The sequence below is a fragment of the Rhinolophus sinicus genome, linkage group LG06, assembly GCF_036562045.2.
Source record: "Rhinolophus sinicus isolate RSC01 linkage group LG06, ASM3656204v1, whole genome shotgun sequence".
Lineage (NCBI taxonomy): Eukaryota > Metazoa > Chordata > Mammalia > Chiroptera > Rhinolophidae > Rhinolophus > Rhinolophus sinicus.
Window position 1 is genome coordinate 28,478,427 of NC_133756.1, and position 14,718 is coordinate 28,493,144.

Here is a 14,718-nt window from a genome sequence, read left to right on the forward strand (position 1 = left end):
GGGGGAAAAGGCGGAGGGCTGGAACTTCGCCTCAGACTTCCTGGTGGGCAGGTGTTTCCAAGCTCCACGTCAGGACTACACAACGTCTTTCTAAGGAGGAAGTGGCAGAACAGGTCCCTATGGTGACAGGAACTCGTTCTGCCAGGGGCTGTCACTTCCTCTGTAAACGGAACAGCGCTTGGCACAGTGTTTAGTCCCATCTGGGCACTGACACCACCTGAGATCGCGGAAGCACAGTCTTTCCCCAAACCGTTAGTCTGTTTTTTCTCACGTGTGCACGTGTGTCGCACGCGTGCACCTCTCTCCTGAAACAGGATTTGGGTTGATAACAGACTCACAAGCTGCACTGGCGTGTGCACTCTGGACAGTGTGGCAGAGCCATCCCAGGACCTTTTCTCCCAGAAGGCTCTACCTGGCAGGTCCTGAGAGGCTGTCCCGGCCTGATGCACAAAACGGGGACAGGCCAGGGCCTGCGCAGGTGAGGGCTCGCCAGGGCCGAGACCAGGCGCCAGCTGTGCCGTACTCACGTGTAGGCCTCGAAGTCCCCGCTGTTGATAGCTTCGATCAGCTGCTCAGTGACTTTGATGATCTCCTGCTTCCGCGCTAAGGGCAAGGACACAGAGGCGGGTGAGAGCACAGGACGAAGCCACACAGATGCCCGCCCAACAGGGGTGCGGCTTCCCGCAACAGGGGACAGCCATTGAGACTCGCCTCATGGGGCCTGGCCCACCCCCTGCCACTCTCTGCTCGAGCGCGAGGACCCACGTGGTCTGGCTCTGCGGGTTGGCTGGGGGGAGCCTGCCGCACGCCAGGCCAGACTCAGGCCCACAGGAGCATGAGCACCTTTGGGGCGCACGGCCACCTGCTGCTTGCTGGATAGTGACAGCGGCCTGGAAGGCCCAGGCTGTATTTTTAATTCATTCTCATTACCTTTAGCATTTCATTTTCTGTAAGTATTTGCATTGTTTTACCGTTTAGTTCAACCTCGTTTACAAGAGGACGCCATCAGCCCAGGGAGGTGGCCCCACGGACGAGTGGCGTGCGTGTGGGCAGCTGCTCAGATGGCGTCCCTGTAGCTGTCGCCTGGCACCCCCACAGGACTCGCTTCCAGGCCCGGACGCGACCGGCACAGCTGTTACCAGCTGGCTCGGCTCACACTGCCCCCTGGGCATGCCTTTTCCCATCTCGCCCTCTTCTGTGTGCCCCCGTGTGTCCCTCCCTTCACGAGTGAGTGCATGCTGTGTGCCAGTGGCATCACACCGCTGCTGGCTGTAAGTCGCAAGCACACGTTTCTCGACGCGGCCCGTCCTCCTGCTAAAATTAGAAGGTCCAGGGCCAGGAGCACGTCTGCACCTGTGTAGCCCATGTGTGCAGCGAGACAGAGCGCACGTTTGTGAGTCTGAGCACCTGAGGTGGGCGGCCTCTTCTTGGTTTCAGAACACTGTTCTCTTACGTATGAAACATGGATGAAATACTTTTAAAATTAAATGTCACTGAAGTTTGTGTTAAGAGCGTTGTGACGCATGGCACAGTGGTCTCCGCCCTCCTCACTGAGGCTGCTGTCTGCACGGAAGCAGCTCAGGGCTGCGCCCAGCTGGTCACTGATCAGAGGCCGCCGCTCTGCATTTTTAATGAACCTGATCTTCACTGAGCGGAGTTTCCCACAAACCTAAACATTCACGTTCACTTTCAAAACCCCAGGTTTTCCAGGTTACTGTTGTCCTTATTCAAAATAAATGCTCTGCAAATGTAACTTGACTTCACTGAGATGACCTTGTAAAAACATGAGCTGTCCATCAAATGGTTACTAAACTGTGAAGGTCAGTGATATTCAAACCCCCCATAGGTTAGATCAGGAAAACAAAACGGTTTCTTAGCTCCTACACACATCAGACGTTTCCTACCTCGTTCACTGACGGACACGATAACATATGTGACCCCAACTCACACTGCCAGCGTGTGGCGGGGACAGTTCTGGAACAAGGGTGTGCCAGTGGCACATTCTGGCAGGAAAGGATTCATGTGTGTGTGGCCTCCAGGCAGCGTGTGGCAGAAGACGTGCCAGCTGACCCCACTGCAGAACACAGCGGACCACGGCGTGGGCGCTCAGAGACCACAAAGTGTGACACCCACGCCTGCTCCCTACCTTAAAGCTCCGTTGAAAACGAATGGCTCCTCAGTTTGCTGTGTGGCCCAGGAACGAGCCATGGTTTAGAAAACAAACATTCAGAACTAAGAAGAAGGAAGGAAGTGACGAGCATCAAGTTGCTCCCAGAGCCTCACGGGCGGCCACTGGGTGTGGAAGGGAAATGTGCGGGGAAATTTTGATGGGGATTGCATTAAATCTGTATATTGCTTTGGGTAATATGGCCATCTTAACTATGTTGATTCTTCCAATCCATGAGCTCGTAATGTCTTTTCATTTCTTTGTGACTTCTTCAATTTCTTTCAAAAATGTCTTATAGTTTTCAGCATATAGGTCCTTCACATCCTTGGTTAAGTTTATTCCTAGGTATTTTATTTTATTTATTTTTTTGCTGCAATTGCAAAAGGAGTTATTTTTTGTATTTCTTTTTCTGAGATTTCATTGTTAGTATATAGGAATGCAATGGACTTTTGTACGTTGATTTTGTAGCCAGCAACTTTACTGTATTCGTTGATTATTTCTAATAGCTTTTTGGTGGAGTCTTTAGGGTTTTCTATATATAGCATCATGTCATCTGCAAAGAGTGATAATTTAACATCTTCATTTCCAATTTGGATGCCTTTTATTTCTTTCTCTTGCCTGATTTTCAACTATGTTGAAAAGCAGAGGTGATAGGGGACAGCCCTGTGATGTTCCTCAACGTAGAGCAAAGGGCTTCAGTTTTTCACCATTAATTATGAGATTAGCTGAGGGCTTGTCATATATGGCCTTTATTATGTTTAGGTATTTTCCTTCTATACTTATTTTATTAAGTGTTTTAATCATAAATGGATGTTGTGTCTTGTCAAATGCTTTTTCTGCATCAATTGATATAATCATATGATTTTTGTCCTTTATTCTGTTTATGTGATTTATCACATTGATGGATTTCCGGATGTTGAACCATCCTAGTGCCCCAGGGATGAACCCCACTTGGTTGTGATGAATAATCTTTTTAATGCATTGTTGTATTCGATTTGCTAGAATTTTGTTTAGGATTTTTGCATCTGTATTCATCAGAGATATTGGTCTGTAGTTTTCTTTTTTGTGTTGTCCTTACCAGGTTTTGGTATCAGGGTAATGTTGGCCTCATAAAATGAGTTAGGGAGTACTGTCTCTTCTTCAATTTTTGGAAGAGTTTGAGCAGGATTGGTATTAGATCCTCTTTGAAGGTTTGGTAGAATTCACTAGTGAAGCCATCTGGTCCCGGACTTTTGCTTTTGGGAAGGTTTTGGATGACTGATTCAATTTCGTTACTGGTGATCAGTCTGTTTAGATTTTCCAGTTCTTCATGGTTCAGCCTTGGAAGGCTATATGTTTCTAAGAACTTGTCCATTTCTTCTAGGTTATTGAATTTGGTGGCATATAGTCCTTCATAGTATTCTTGGATGATCCTTTGTATTTCTGTGGTGTCCGTGATAACTTCCCCTTTTTCATTTCTGATTTTGTTAATTAGTGTCTTCTCTCTTTTTATCTTAGTGAGTCTAGCCAAGGGTTTGTCAATTTTCTTAATCTTTTCAAAGAACCAGGTCTTTGTCACATTAATTTTTCTATTATCTTTTTGTTCTCTGTTTCATTTAGTTCTGCTCTGATTTTTGTTATTTCCTTTCTTCTGCTGACCTTGGGTTTCACTTGTTCTTCTTTTTCCGGTTCTTTAAGGTGTAACATGAGGTTATTTATTGGGATTTTTCTTGTTTCTTGAGATAGGCCTGTAATGATATAAATTTCCCTCTGAAAAGTGCTTTTGCTGCATCCCAAAAATTTTGGTAACATACATTTTCATAGTCATTTGTTTCTATGTATCTTTTGATTTCTCCTCTAATTTCTTCTTTGACCCAGTCGTTCTTTAAAAGTATGTTGTTTAATCTCCATGTATTTGTGTTTTTTCCTGCTTTCTTTTTGAAGTTGATATCCAATTTCAAATCCTTGTGATCAGAGAATATGCTTGGTATGATTTCAATCTTCTTAAATTTGCTGAGGCTGATTTTATGTCCCAATATATGGTCTATCCTTGAGAATGTCCCATGTACACTAGAAAAGAATGTATAGTCTGATGTTTTAGGATGTCAATTATGTCCATTTCATCTAATGTGTCATTTAGGGCTGCTATTTCGTTATTTATTTTCTGTTTGGATGATCTATCCATAGCTGTCAATGATGTATTTAAGTCCCCTAGTATAATTGTGTTTTGGTCAATTTCTCCCTTTAGTTCTGTTAGTAGTTGCTTGGTATATTTCGGTGCTCCCTGATTGGGGGCATAAATATTGATGACTGTTATGTCTTCTTGTTGTATAGTCCCTTTACCATTATGAAATGTCCATCTTTGTCTCTTGTTATCTTTTTCACCCTGAAGTCTGTTTCATCTGATATCATTATGGCTACACCTGATTTTCTCTGGGTACCATTTGCTTGGAGTGTCAATTTCCACCCTTTCACTTTGAGTCTATGCTTGTCCTTGTAGCTGAGATGTGTCTCTTGGAGACAGCATATGGTTGGGTTTAGTTTTTGATCCAATCTGCTACTCTGTGCCTTTTTATTGGTGAGTTCAGTCCATTTACATTTAGGGTGATTATTGATATGTGAGGATTTCCTGTCATTCTATCTTTAGTTTTCTGGTAAGGCTGTGTCTCCATTGTTTCTTTGCCTTTTGTTGTTGTCTATTATTTCTGTGTGGTGGTATTCTATGATGTTTCCTCTGTTTCTTCTTTTATTACAGTATATATTTCAGTTCTGGATTTTTTTGAGTGGTTACCCTTAAGTTTATGTAAAAGAAAGTTTGATATTTAGAGTATTCCATTTTCTTCAGCACACTTACTTTCTCCATTCCCATATTCAGGTTCAGGCCTTTACTCTCCCCTTTTTATGTTTTGGTTGCCACAAATTGTCCCTGTTGATGGTGGACAAACAGCCTCCTTTAGTATTTCTTGTAGTGCAGGTCGTGTATTAGAAAATTCCCTCAGCTTCTGTATGTCTGGAAAGGTCTTTATTCCTCCTTCATATCTAAAGGATACCTTTGCTGGATATATTATTCTTGGCTTATAATTTCTCTCTTTCAATAGTTTGAATATTTGGTTCCACTCCCTCCTGGCTTGTAGAGTTTCTGCTGAAAAATCTGATGATAATCTAATGGGCTTTCCTTTGTAGGTTACCGTCTTCTTTTCCCTGGCTGCCTTGAGGATTCTTTCTTTGTCGTTGATTTTAGACAGCTTCAATACAATGTGCCTTGGAGAAGGCCTGTTGGGATTGAGGTAATTAGGTGTTCTATTTGCTTCTTGGATTCAAGGGTCCAGTTCTGTCCACAAGTTTGGGAAGTTCTCATCGACATTTTTTGAATATATTATCTGTTCCCTGCTCTGTTTCTTCTTCTTCTGGTATGCCCTTTATTCTTATATTGCTCTTTCTGATGGAGTCAGAAAGTTCTTGTAGAGTTCTTTCATTTCTTTTAAGTCTCAAGTCTCTTTCTTCTTCCATCTCTGTAATTTCCAGGTTTCTATTTTCGATGTCACTGATTCTTTCCTCCATCTGGTCAACTCTACTACATAAGCTGGTTATTTCATTCTTAATTTCTTCTATTGAGTTCTTAATCTCCAGAAATTCTATTTGGTTCTTTTTTTAAAATTTCAATCTCTTTCGTAAAATGTTCATGTTGTTCTTTGATTGTGTTTCTGAGTTCATGAAACTGCCTTTCTGTGTTTTCTTGCATCTCATTGAGCTTTTTCAGAACTGCAATCTTGAATTCTCTGTCATTTAAGTCACATATTTCCATATCTTTAAGTTCCTTTTCTGGAGACTTTTCACTTTCTTTCTGAGCTGTCTTATTGCCTTAGTTATTCATGGCAATTACTGATTTATTATTTTTCTTCCTAGACATCTACAGGAGTGGCTTCTGCAACAGGTTGATAGGAAGAGGTCTTTCTTTTGTTTTCCAGTACTTGTTGGTAGAATGTTTTATTTTTTCTCCGACTGCAGCCTCTTTTTTTTTTCTCTCTCTCACACGGTAGTGCTATGTTTTCTCTACACTATTCCAGCTTCTCACACAATGGGGGGGATTCCCTGGGAGACGGGCTTCTCCTCTGTTAACAGTTTACCTGAGTCACAGGGCGCAGTGTCCGTGTGGATATGCGGGGAGCTTTTCAAAGTTCCAAAGCTCTTCCTGCATCAGATTCAGAGCCCGTATGTTTCAGCAGTTCTGTTTACTCCTGCAGGGATCCGCCCAGATAGGTGGGGCCAGGGGCAGGGTGATTTGTGAGAGGTGGCCCAGAGCAATGGTGGCAACCACCACCACAGCTGGTCTTGCTTCCACAGCTCCCTCCCCTTTGCTGGAACTAGTTGGGCTGCGAATCTTTGTCTGTGGTCCACAGTTCTCAGAACAGCAAATATTCTGTTCTTTTGATCTGACACTGCTCCTGTTCTGCCTCTAGCACTGGGCAGGTGGGGGCAGGGCGAGCTCTGGGAGGGTAGGGAGGGGGCGGCTAGTCTCAGTGCCTAAGGCTTCCATTCTCTGCTCGGCAGTGAGGGCTTCAACCACTGTTTTCAGCCTTCTTCCCTCAGTCTTTTCTCCGAGGTCTCTGCCATGAGCGTTGGGTTCAGCTGTGTTATATGCTGCCCCCTCAGCCTTGTGGGCCATAAGTGGAGCCCTAGCAGTCCAAGTTCTTCCCTCTCCCGCAGCTGCAGTAGTTCCGGGATGCAGCGAACTTGGAGCGCTGAGCTCCCGCAGCTCCCTCTCCACGCTTCTCCCTTCCCTCCTCCCCTGCTCCTGTGATTGGCCCACTTTTAGGTGAATTCAGTAGTGGGCCTCTTCATCTTGCCTGTCTGCTGTGCAGGGAGTCCTTTGTGGAGTTATTGTTGTTCAATTAGTTGTAAATTCCAGGGGAGCATTACAGAGGCTCACCTCACGCCGCCATTTTAATGACGTCAGATTTTTCCCAAGTTTTTATAATTTAGAGTTGCCAGAAACAATGATAAGTTTTTAAGAATTAGTGAAAGTCATATGTCATAATTTTAAGACAACTAGTATTTACATTCATATTTTGACAAACAGTCTAAATAAATAAGCTATGGGGCCCTGCTCTGATAAGTCACTGAGGATCTTATTAAATTGATCTGAGAGCAGTAAGACTTTTTAAGTCAATTAAATTTTCACCTCCTCTTGTTTCCACTCTATTTCTCCATTAAATTATTTTTTTACACCAGTGCTGTGTTCTAACCTTTTCCTTTTCCTTCTTGGCAAAACAAAGCTAAATTCCAGACATCCTTCTCTCCTGACTCAAGCATCCCTCTGGCTTCTGCACACATATATACATGCATACCAATTAATATCTGCATGCTAGAATACTAGATTGAATTCCATACTAGAAAGTAGCCTCAGGCCTGAAAGGACACATGAATCTAGTCTAATCCCATCACATATTCCATATTTAGATTATCCCTATAATGTTCCAAGCCCAATTTGCTTACTTTCAGGGCCTGAGACCCCTACTGTTTCATCAGGTAGACTGATCCATTTTAAGATTTCTACTTGTATTACTATAAGAAAGTGCTTCCCAAGATTAAGCAGAAATTTGTAGTTCTCTGTCTCTTTTTCTCCCCTCATACTTGTTCCTAATTCTTTTACCTGCAAGTTCACATAGAACAGGACCACCCTCTTTCACATGACAGCTTTGAGGGGGTATAGAAACGAAAGCTCTTTTCAGTTCCCTTCACTATTCACTTCTTCCAGATGACTACCACTTGTTTTTTTCACCTCAGAGGACATTGGTTGAAAATGTCATTTTTTTTTCTATGATCACACTATAATCTGTATCAACATCTCGCTGAAAATGTGGTGTCCAAGGCTGAACACAACATTTGTCCTGAGCTCAGTATCTAGATAGGTTAGATTTTATACTTGAATTTGTATGACTTACAGGCAAATCCCTCTCCTTTGGGTGGATCTGCTTGGGTTCAGACAACAATAGGCATTAGAGGGAAATCAGAGTGTGGAAAGACTTGACTTTGCCCTGTCAGATCCCATTCATGGACGGACTCCCACACAGCTGTGATGATTGGCTCCGATTGAGCCCCTGATGCTCCTGTCTCCAGAGCATCATCCTTAACTGAATGAGGAGTCACCCGGTATAAGAGGTCACATCCCACCCAGTGCTTACTATAAGCACATTCAATAGCTTACCAACATAGCAGCACCATGTCTCCAGATGGCATCAAACCTCATGTTCTAGAACTTTCTGTAGGATCAAAGTGAAGCTAGACTCAAGCATATCCTTCCTCAACTCCCCCACAGCCTCATTCTACTTCCCACTCTCTTTCAATAAATCAAGGATATCCAGATCACTGTCTTGGACTCTGATTCTAAGAAAACCAACTTAAGACAGAGTATTTCTTCTTGGCCTCCATGCTGCCTCAGTGCCAACTCTCAAACAAACATGGTATTTCTCCAGGATTCCAGCTCTCTCGCCAGGCTGCAGTGTCATCGTTTTCTACCCTTGTCTCTTCAGCTCTGGAGGTAATAATGGCTTCTTTCAGTTGCTATTCTCTGGGTCCCTTACTACCTCTTGTTAGTTTCCTTAACCCTGCCCAAATCTCTGCAAGTAGTCTTTTTATTAGATTCTCTTCATTGGAAACATCTGTGGGGAACTGACTTCCAGCTGGGATCCTGAATGATACAGTTAGCCTGTGTACAATTCCTTTAAGGAGTCTTTTTGTGATATATTCCAAAATGTGTTTCTCCTCAATTCTTGTCCTTTAATTATGAGGTAAGTCTGCTTCTCCACTCCATGAATCTAAGTCGATCTTGTTACTGGCCAATGGGAGATTAGCAAGCATTACGCAGGCTGGAACTTGAAAAGTGTTTGCACACTGTGGCTTAACCTACACTATTCTTAGGAACTCTGTCACAATGACTATTTGAATAGTCTGGGCTAGTCTGCTGGATGACAAAAGACATGTAGCCCAATCATTCCCATCACCCCATCCATTAGCCTGCCAACTACTAGTTATGTGAGCAAGGCTATCCTGGACCATATGGTAGCTGGCCAACCCACCAGCTAATGACAGATGTACAGGCGAGTCTAGCAGAAATCAGTCAAGCTTTGCCCAGATCACAGGAACATCTCAGCTGAACAATAGATTCAGGATAAAAGGTTGTTGTTGCTTTAAGTCACTATTTTTAGGGTTATGTGTAAATAAGGCAGCAAAAGTTAACAGATACATTTTTCACTAACACCAAACAAAACTTCAAGCTGAGCACATTATGCATTCCTTCATTACTATTTTATTTATTTAGCAAATATGTGGCTAAAGTTTTAGCATCACACAGTTTCTTATATAGTAGCACCTCCTCTGATTCTCTTAACTATGCTTGAGTGTAATCAACAATATCAGATTTCACTGAGAAGTCACCTTAGAAAGCCCATCCTGTCCATCTTATCTAACGTGCTATTAGTTTCTAAAAAACCCCCACGGTCATGCAGGGAGTCACGCGGGGTCTCCTGTCCCACTCTCCACATAAGAACGCAGGACCTGGTAAGGCCAAAAAGGAACATCCACGGAGCCAAAGATAGGGGTGTCAAACCACTATAGTCTCACTGGAGGCTGGGTTGGAGACACAGGAAGCAGGAGCCACAGGATCCATAACCCGTCATCCACTTGTCTCTGCCAACCAACCTCACTTTCCAGCTCCATCCGCTGTGCTAACTGCAATCTGCTCTTGCTAGCTCAGCCACCATCTTCTTGCTAGCCCCCCTTTTCTGCTAGCATAGCCACAGCAATTATATTAGTGGCCAATGACTCACTGGTTACAGTTGACGGCCAACTAGCCACAGCTAATGGCCATCCAATCATAGTTGATGGCCATTTACTACCCGAGTGAGCATCTTTCCACATGAGGGCGAGAGCCTGGAAACTGCACTCCTGGCTCTGTCCCCATACCCACCTTATTTATTACCTTCTCACATTTTACTACCCGATATAGTGGATTTTTTCTTTATTTACATATTTCCTTTCTCTCCCACTAAAACATAAAGTCCATAAAAGCAACAGTCTTATCTGCTTAGTTTACTGCTGATGCCCAGTGCCTCACAAAGTGTGGGTACAGAGTAGTTACCCAGAGAATACTTTTGCAGGAAAAAGAACTTTTTGTGTGGTGGGGTTTTAGTTAATTATATTCTTTTGGGGGATATTCTATGTTCTCCAAATTTTCTAAAATAAGTGAATATAAACCTTGATCTGGAATTGGCGGTGGGGGGAGACAACAAGGCAAACTCTTTGGAGAAGTAAAGATTCCATTGTTTATTGCATTATTCCAGGGGTGCCAAAAATGGTACAAATGTATACATCTCTTTGCTCAAGCAGTAGTTTATCGTAATCAAAAGTGTCTGGACACTGATGGTAACCACTTTGAGCACCGCTTGTAATTGCAGAAGTCAAATGTGATTTGTATTCATCTTTTGTTGTAGGTATATATTGAGTATTACAATTTTAATACAGTTTTCCTTTCTTAAAATGTGTACACATTTTTTTTGGCATCTTCTCTCTATATATATGCAAAAAGATTTTGCCAGAACTGGGAAAGCCACTGGAAACTGAGGGGTCTGGTCTCCTTTTACTGAATTAGTCAGGCAAAGTCATTGTTTATCCATTCCCAAAGGACAGCTTCAAGAATCAATTTAAACTTTAAATGTGATGAAGTGGGTTTTCAGTTGTGGCCCACACAAAGGAAATAGAGCTAATATTAATGGAGTGCTTACTCTATGGCTTTTTTGCTAAGCATTCAGAATATACTTCCACATTTTACATATATGTTTCCTGACTTAGGGTGGTTAAGTAATTTACCTGTAATAACACAGCTAGCAACAAGGACTGGAAAACCAAATTCTTTGAGACTTCATAGCTAGTGTTGTTTCCATTACACTTTCTTCCTCTGAGGAAGGACGCTCAATCCATCGTCTATGATTCTTACAGTTTTTATAAGCTATTTCAGAGTTTTCATCTCACTTTAAAAACTTTATCTGAGGTTTTCACTAAATATCTCAACATATGGACATAGTTGAGGTACTACAATGTTGGTCATTATGCTATTCCCCAATTTCGTCTCTTGTAAAAAAAACATTGTCTGTAATTAATTGTATTCATGCATCATGGCACAGCCTGCAAGCATTTTAACCATCACTGAGTATTTATAGATGCTCGTTAATTAAATTTGTCTTCAGGTGAGATTCAATGTTCTCATGATCCATACCTCCCTATGAGCTATGTTTTTGAACCTTTCTCATTGAAACATATTATAGAAGATAGAAGGGCTTTTTGTAAAGCTACCATCAATGACTTGAAGTTCCAATTACAGAAAAAGAGCCAAAGAAACACAATAAATGCCATTATGAAGAACCTTGGTGGGTGTAAACCTCATATAGTACTGCAAGTATTTCTTAATGATGATGGAAACCTCCAGTGTGACAGAAAATGCCATTCACCTTCTAGAGCCATCTCTCAACCTGAAATCGGTTGAGTGAAGTTTCATCTACACATAATAGAACTTGGGTAGGACCCCAGATTAAAGTAGAAATGGGGGTTTGGGAAACAGGTTTTTTCTGAGATCTCAGAAACAACATTGAGGCAGATAGTCAAATCAGCACTGGGAGTTCATTTGAGAAGGTACTGGAAAGTCAGGGATCTGCTGAGCTCCAGAGAGAAAGGCAGAGTCAGGAACCAGGAGTAAGCAAGAACTGACGACGACATTGAGGATCTGACATAAGAAATACCTGCTGAATTTGCTCACTTTAGCCAGATTTCATTGGCCTAGTGACCTAGTAGAACAAGGTGAAAACTCTTTGTTAGAGACACCCCATTTCTTTCAAAAGGTGACTGGTTTGAAATCTTTAAAACATCTGATCTGGCCTCCCTTTGCTTTTAGGGTAAAGACAAAGGCTCTCTGTGGCCTGGTCCCTTTCTATCTCCAGCCTTGTCCTGGACCATATTCTCCCTTTTGTTCTTTCCACTTCAACCATCATGCTTCTGACTTGCCCAAATTTGCCTGTAAGAGTCTTTCCTCTCCACTTCACCTACTTATCACCCATTCTTATGATTCCAGCTCAAGTATCATTATATTCAACACAGCAGACCATGTTGATCCAGGAAGACTTTGTTTCTGTTCAAAACACATGTAAAAATATACTGAATAAAATATAAGAATTATTTTGAAAACACATGCTTAATCTTGCAGCACTCCTCTCTCCAGCTGTAAGAAACAAGGAAGAGACTCAAAGCCATGGCAGAGACTAGGAACCAAAGCTCAACAGCTCCCACATGGATCAGAATTCCACAATGATCCGAAGGGCTCGGGTTGCTCTACTTCCTTCTCTTCCTCTTTCCCTTTCCTTCTCTTTCTCAACATTTCACTTGCCTGATGGGAACCCAGCAGGCAAGATGAATATGCTTGGTAATGAAGAGAGAGCCATGGTGACTCAGAAAGGGGAATTTGAGCCAAAGCAGAGTGACTATGGCTGTTGAAGAGGGTAAAGGGGTGCCAGGTAAGGGGGGACGGTCCTGCATGGAGATTCAGAGGATGAGCCAGGTAAGCAGGGCATCTACATTTGGGAAGGGAGGGAGTCAGAAGCTGAGCAGGATAAGGAAGGCATCTCTTGGGGGATGGAATGGTATGGGGTGTTAAGTCCAAGTAGGCTGGGAAAGACATATAAATCGGAGGGAACCCAGCACAGGGAGCTGGAATCCAAGTGTGGTGAAGAGGGTGTCTGTGGGGACAGTGTCCCAGAGAGCAGTTTCCAGGCTCTCGACCTCACATGAAAGGTGCTGGCTCGGGTAGTAGATGGCCGTCGGCTGTGGCTAGTTGGCCAACCACTGTAGCCAGTTAGCCAATTGGCCACTGATATAACTGCCGTGGCTGTGCTGGTTAGTGAGTCGAGTCGAGTCGGTTGGTTGGTTGGCAGGCAGAAAAGCGAACAGCAGGTTGCAGGTCGTGTGACTCCAGCCTCCAGTGAGACTATAGTGCCACCAGTGAGACTATAGTGGTATGACTCCCCTACCTATGGCTCCATGGGTGTTCCTTTTTGACCTAGCCATATCCTGTGTTCTTATGTGGGGAGCGGGACGAGAGACCCCTCAGGCCGCCTCGCACGACAAATGGCGCAGCGAGCAGGGTCTCAGCAAGACAGTGTCCCTACACACAAGTGTATGGCCTGGTGTGTGATGTCAGAGCCCAAATATGATAAGGAAGGTGTTTCTTTAGAGAGTCAGCATTGCATGGAGTGTCAGAGCCTGAATTCATCCAGGTGAGAAGGATGCCTGATATGAGTATCAGAGACCAAGGATTATAAGGAGGATGGGGAGGGAATAGCTAAGGAAAGTATTGGAATCTGTGCATAATGAGGCAGGATTCCACACATTGAGGGGATCTGACACAGGTGTCAGAATAAGGTGAGGGTAAGGAGATGATTCAAGTGAATGGATGGTGGCAGAGACCCAGAACTTGGTTTTGAGAGACTAATAGCTCACAGGTGAACAGATTAAACATGGAAACATGTTAAGTAAGGATAATGAAAGGCAGGTAGCTCACTGTTGGAGAAGAGAGTTCCAAACACAGACAGGACTAAAATAGAATGGGTTATTTTGTTATTGGGTTGGAATTGAATTTATCAGTATGAATTCACAGTTTTCAATATATGCAGACAGATAATAATAGATATATAAAATGCATTCAAATTTATCATTTTAAGACATTCAGGCCAATAAAAGCACAGTACCCAGCTCTTATTTAGAACCCTAGGCTCTATAAAACACAGTTCAACCAGGCCTCAAAAGGATTTACCCAGAAATAGCCTGAAATGATTTTAACCAATTGTGAAACTTTTGGCAGGAAGTTTTATGTTCTCTGCATGTACAACTTCTTTAAAAAGAGGTCATTGATATGAACTCAATTGATTTCAAAGGGTTGTGGTGGGATTCAAACAATCCAGTGTGGGTGGAGATGCAGTAGATACTCAAACATTTTATGCAAACAAGAGGTCCTGTTTCCCCATAAATCCTCTATCTGGAATGCCTAACAGAAGAGGTAGCCATTTGCCAAATAATTGAATCCAGCATCCTTTAAAGTCTATTCCAACTGTGAGATCCTATGATTCTATAATTCTAATAATAAGTTCAGTATACTTGGAGTTATACGTGCTTAGGTGCTCCTGTTAAAGCATAAAGAATGAATAACTTAAAACATTTCTTTGAGGTGACTAAAATCTCTCCTGTGATGTAAGTTTATCTCTAGGACTCTTTAGAGTGTCTTCTAACCCTCTGTTAAACTGGTTAGACTGTTAATATGAAACATCTTACTAACTCTAAACTTCACATATGTAGTAATTACATACTTGAATACCATAATTCACAAAACACTTTAACTTATGTTATCTCATTCAGTTCTTTAATACCCATTATTATAACTGTTTCCCTCTTACAGCTAAGGGAAATAGGAGTCTTATATTGCAATGCTATTTTCCTGAGATTGTGTAAGAGAGTGGCAGGAAGAGGCAGTA

At 42.7% G+C, this 14,718-nt stretch overlaps 1 long non-coding RNA gene across 6 annotated transcripts in view; it reads right to left on the reverse strand.

The window, feature by feature from the left end:
* LOC109447115 (calcium/calmodulin-dependent protein kinase type II subunit delta) overlaps positions 1 to 14,718 on the reverse strand; it is a 473,975-nt gene that overhangs the window by 95,223 nt on the left and 364,034 nt on the right. For all 6 annotated transcript variants that reach the window (XR_012497242.1, XR_012497241.1, XR_012497240.1 and 3 more), the window contains one exon: positions 528 to 603. This is a non-coding gene — a long non-coding RNA (calcium/calmodulin-dependent protein kinase type II subunit delta). The remainder of the gene's footprint in view (positions 1 to 527; positions 604 to 14,718) is intronic.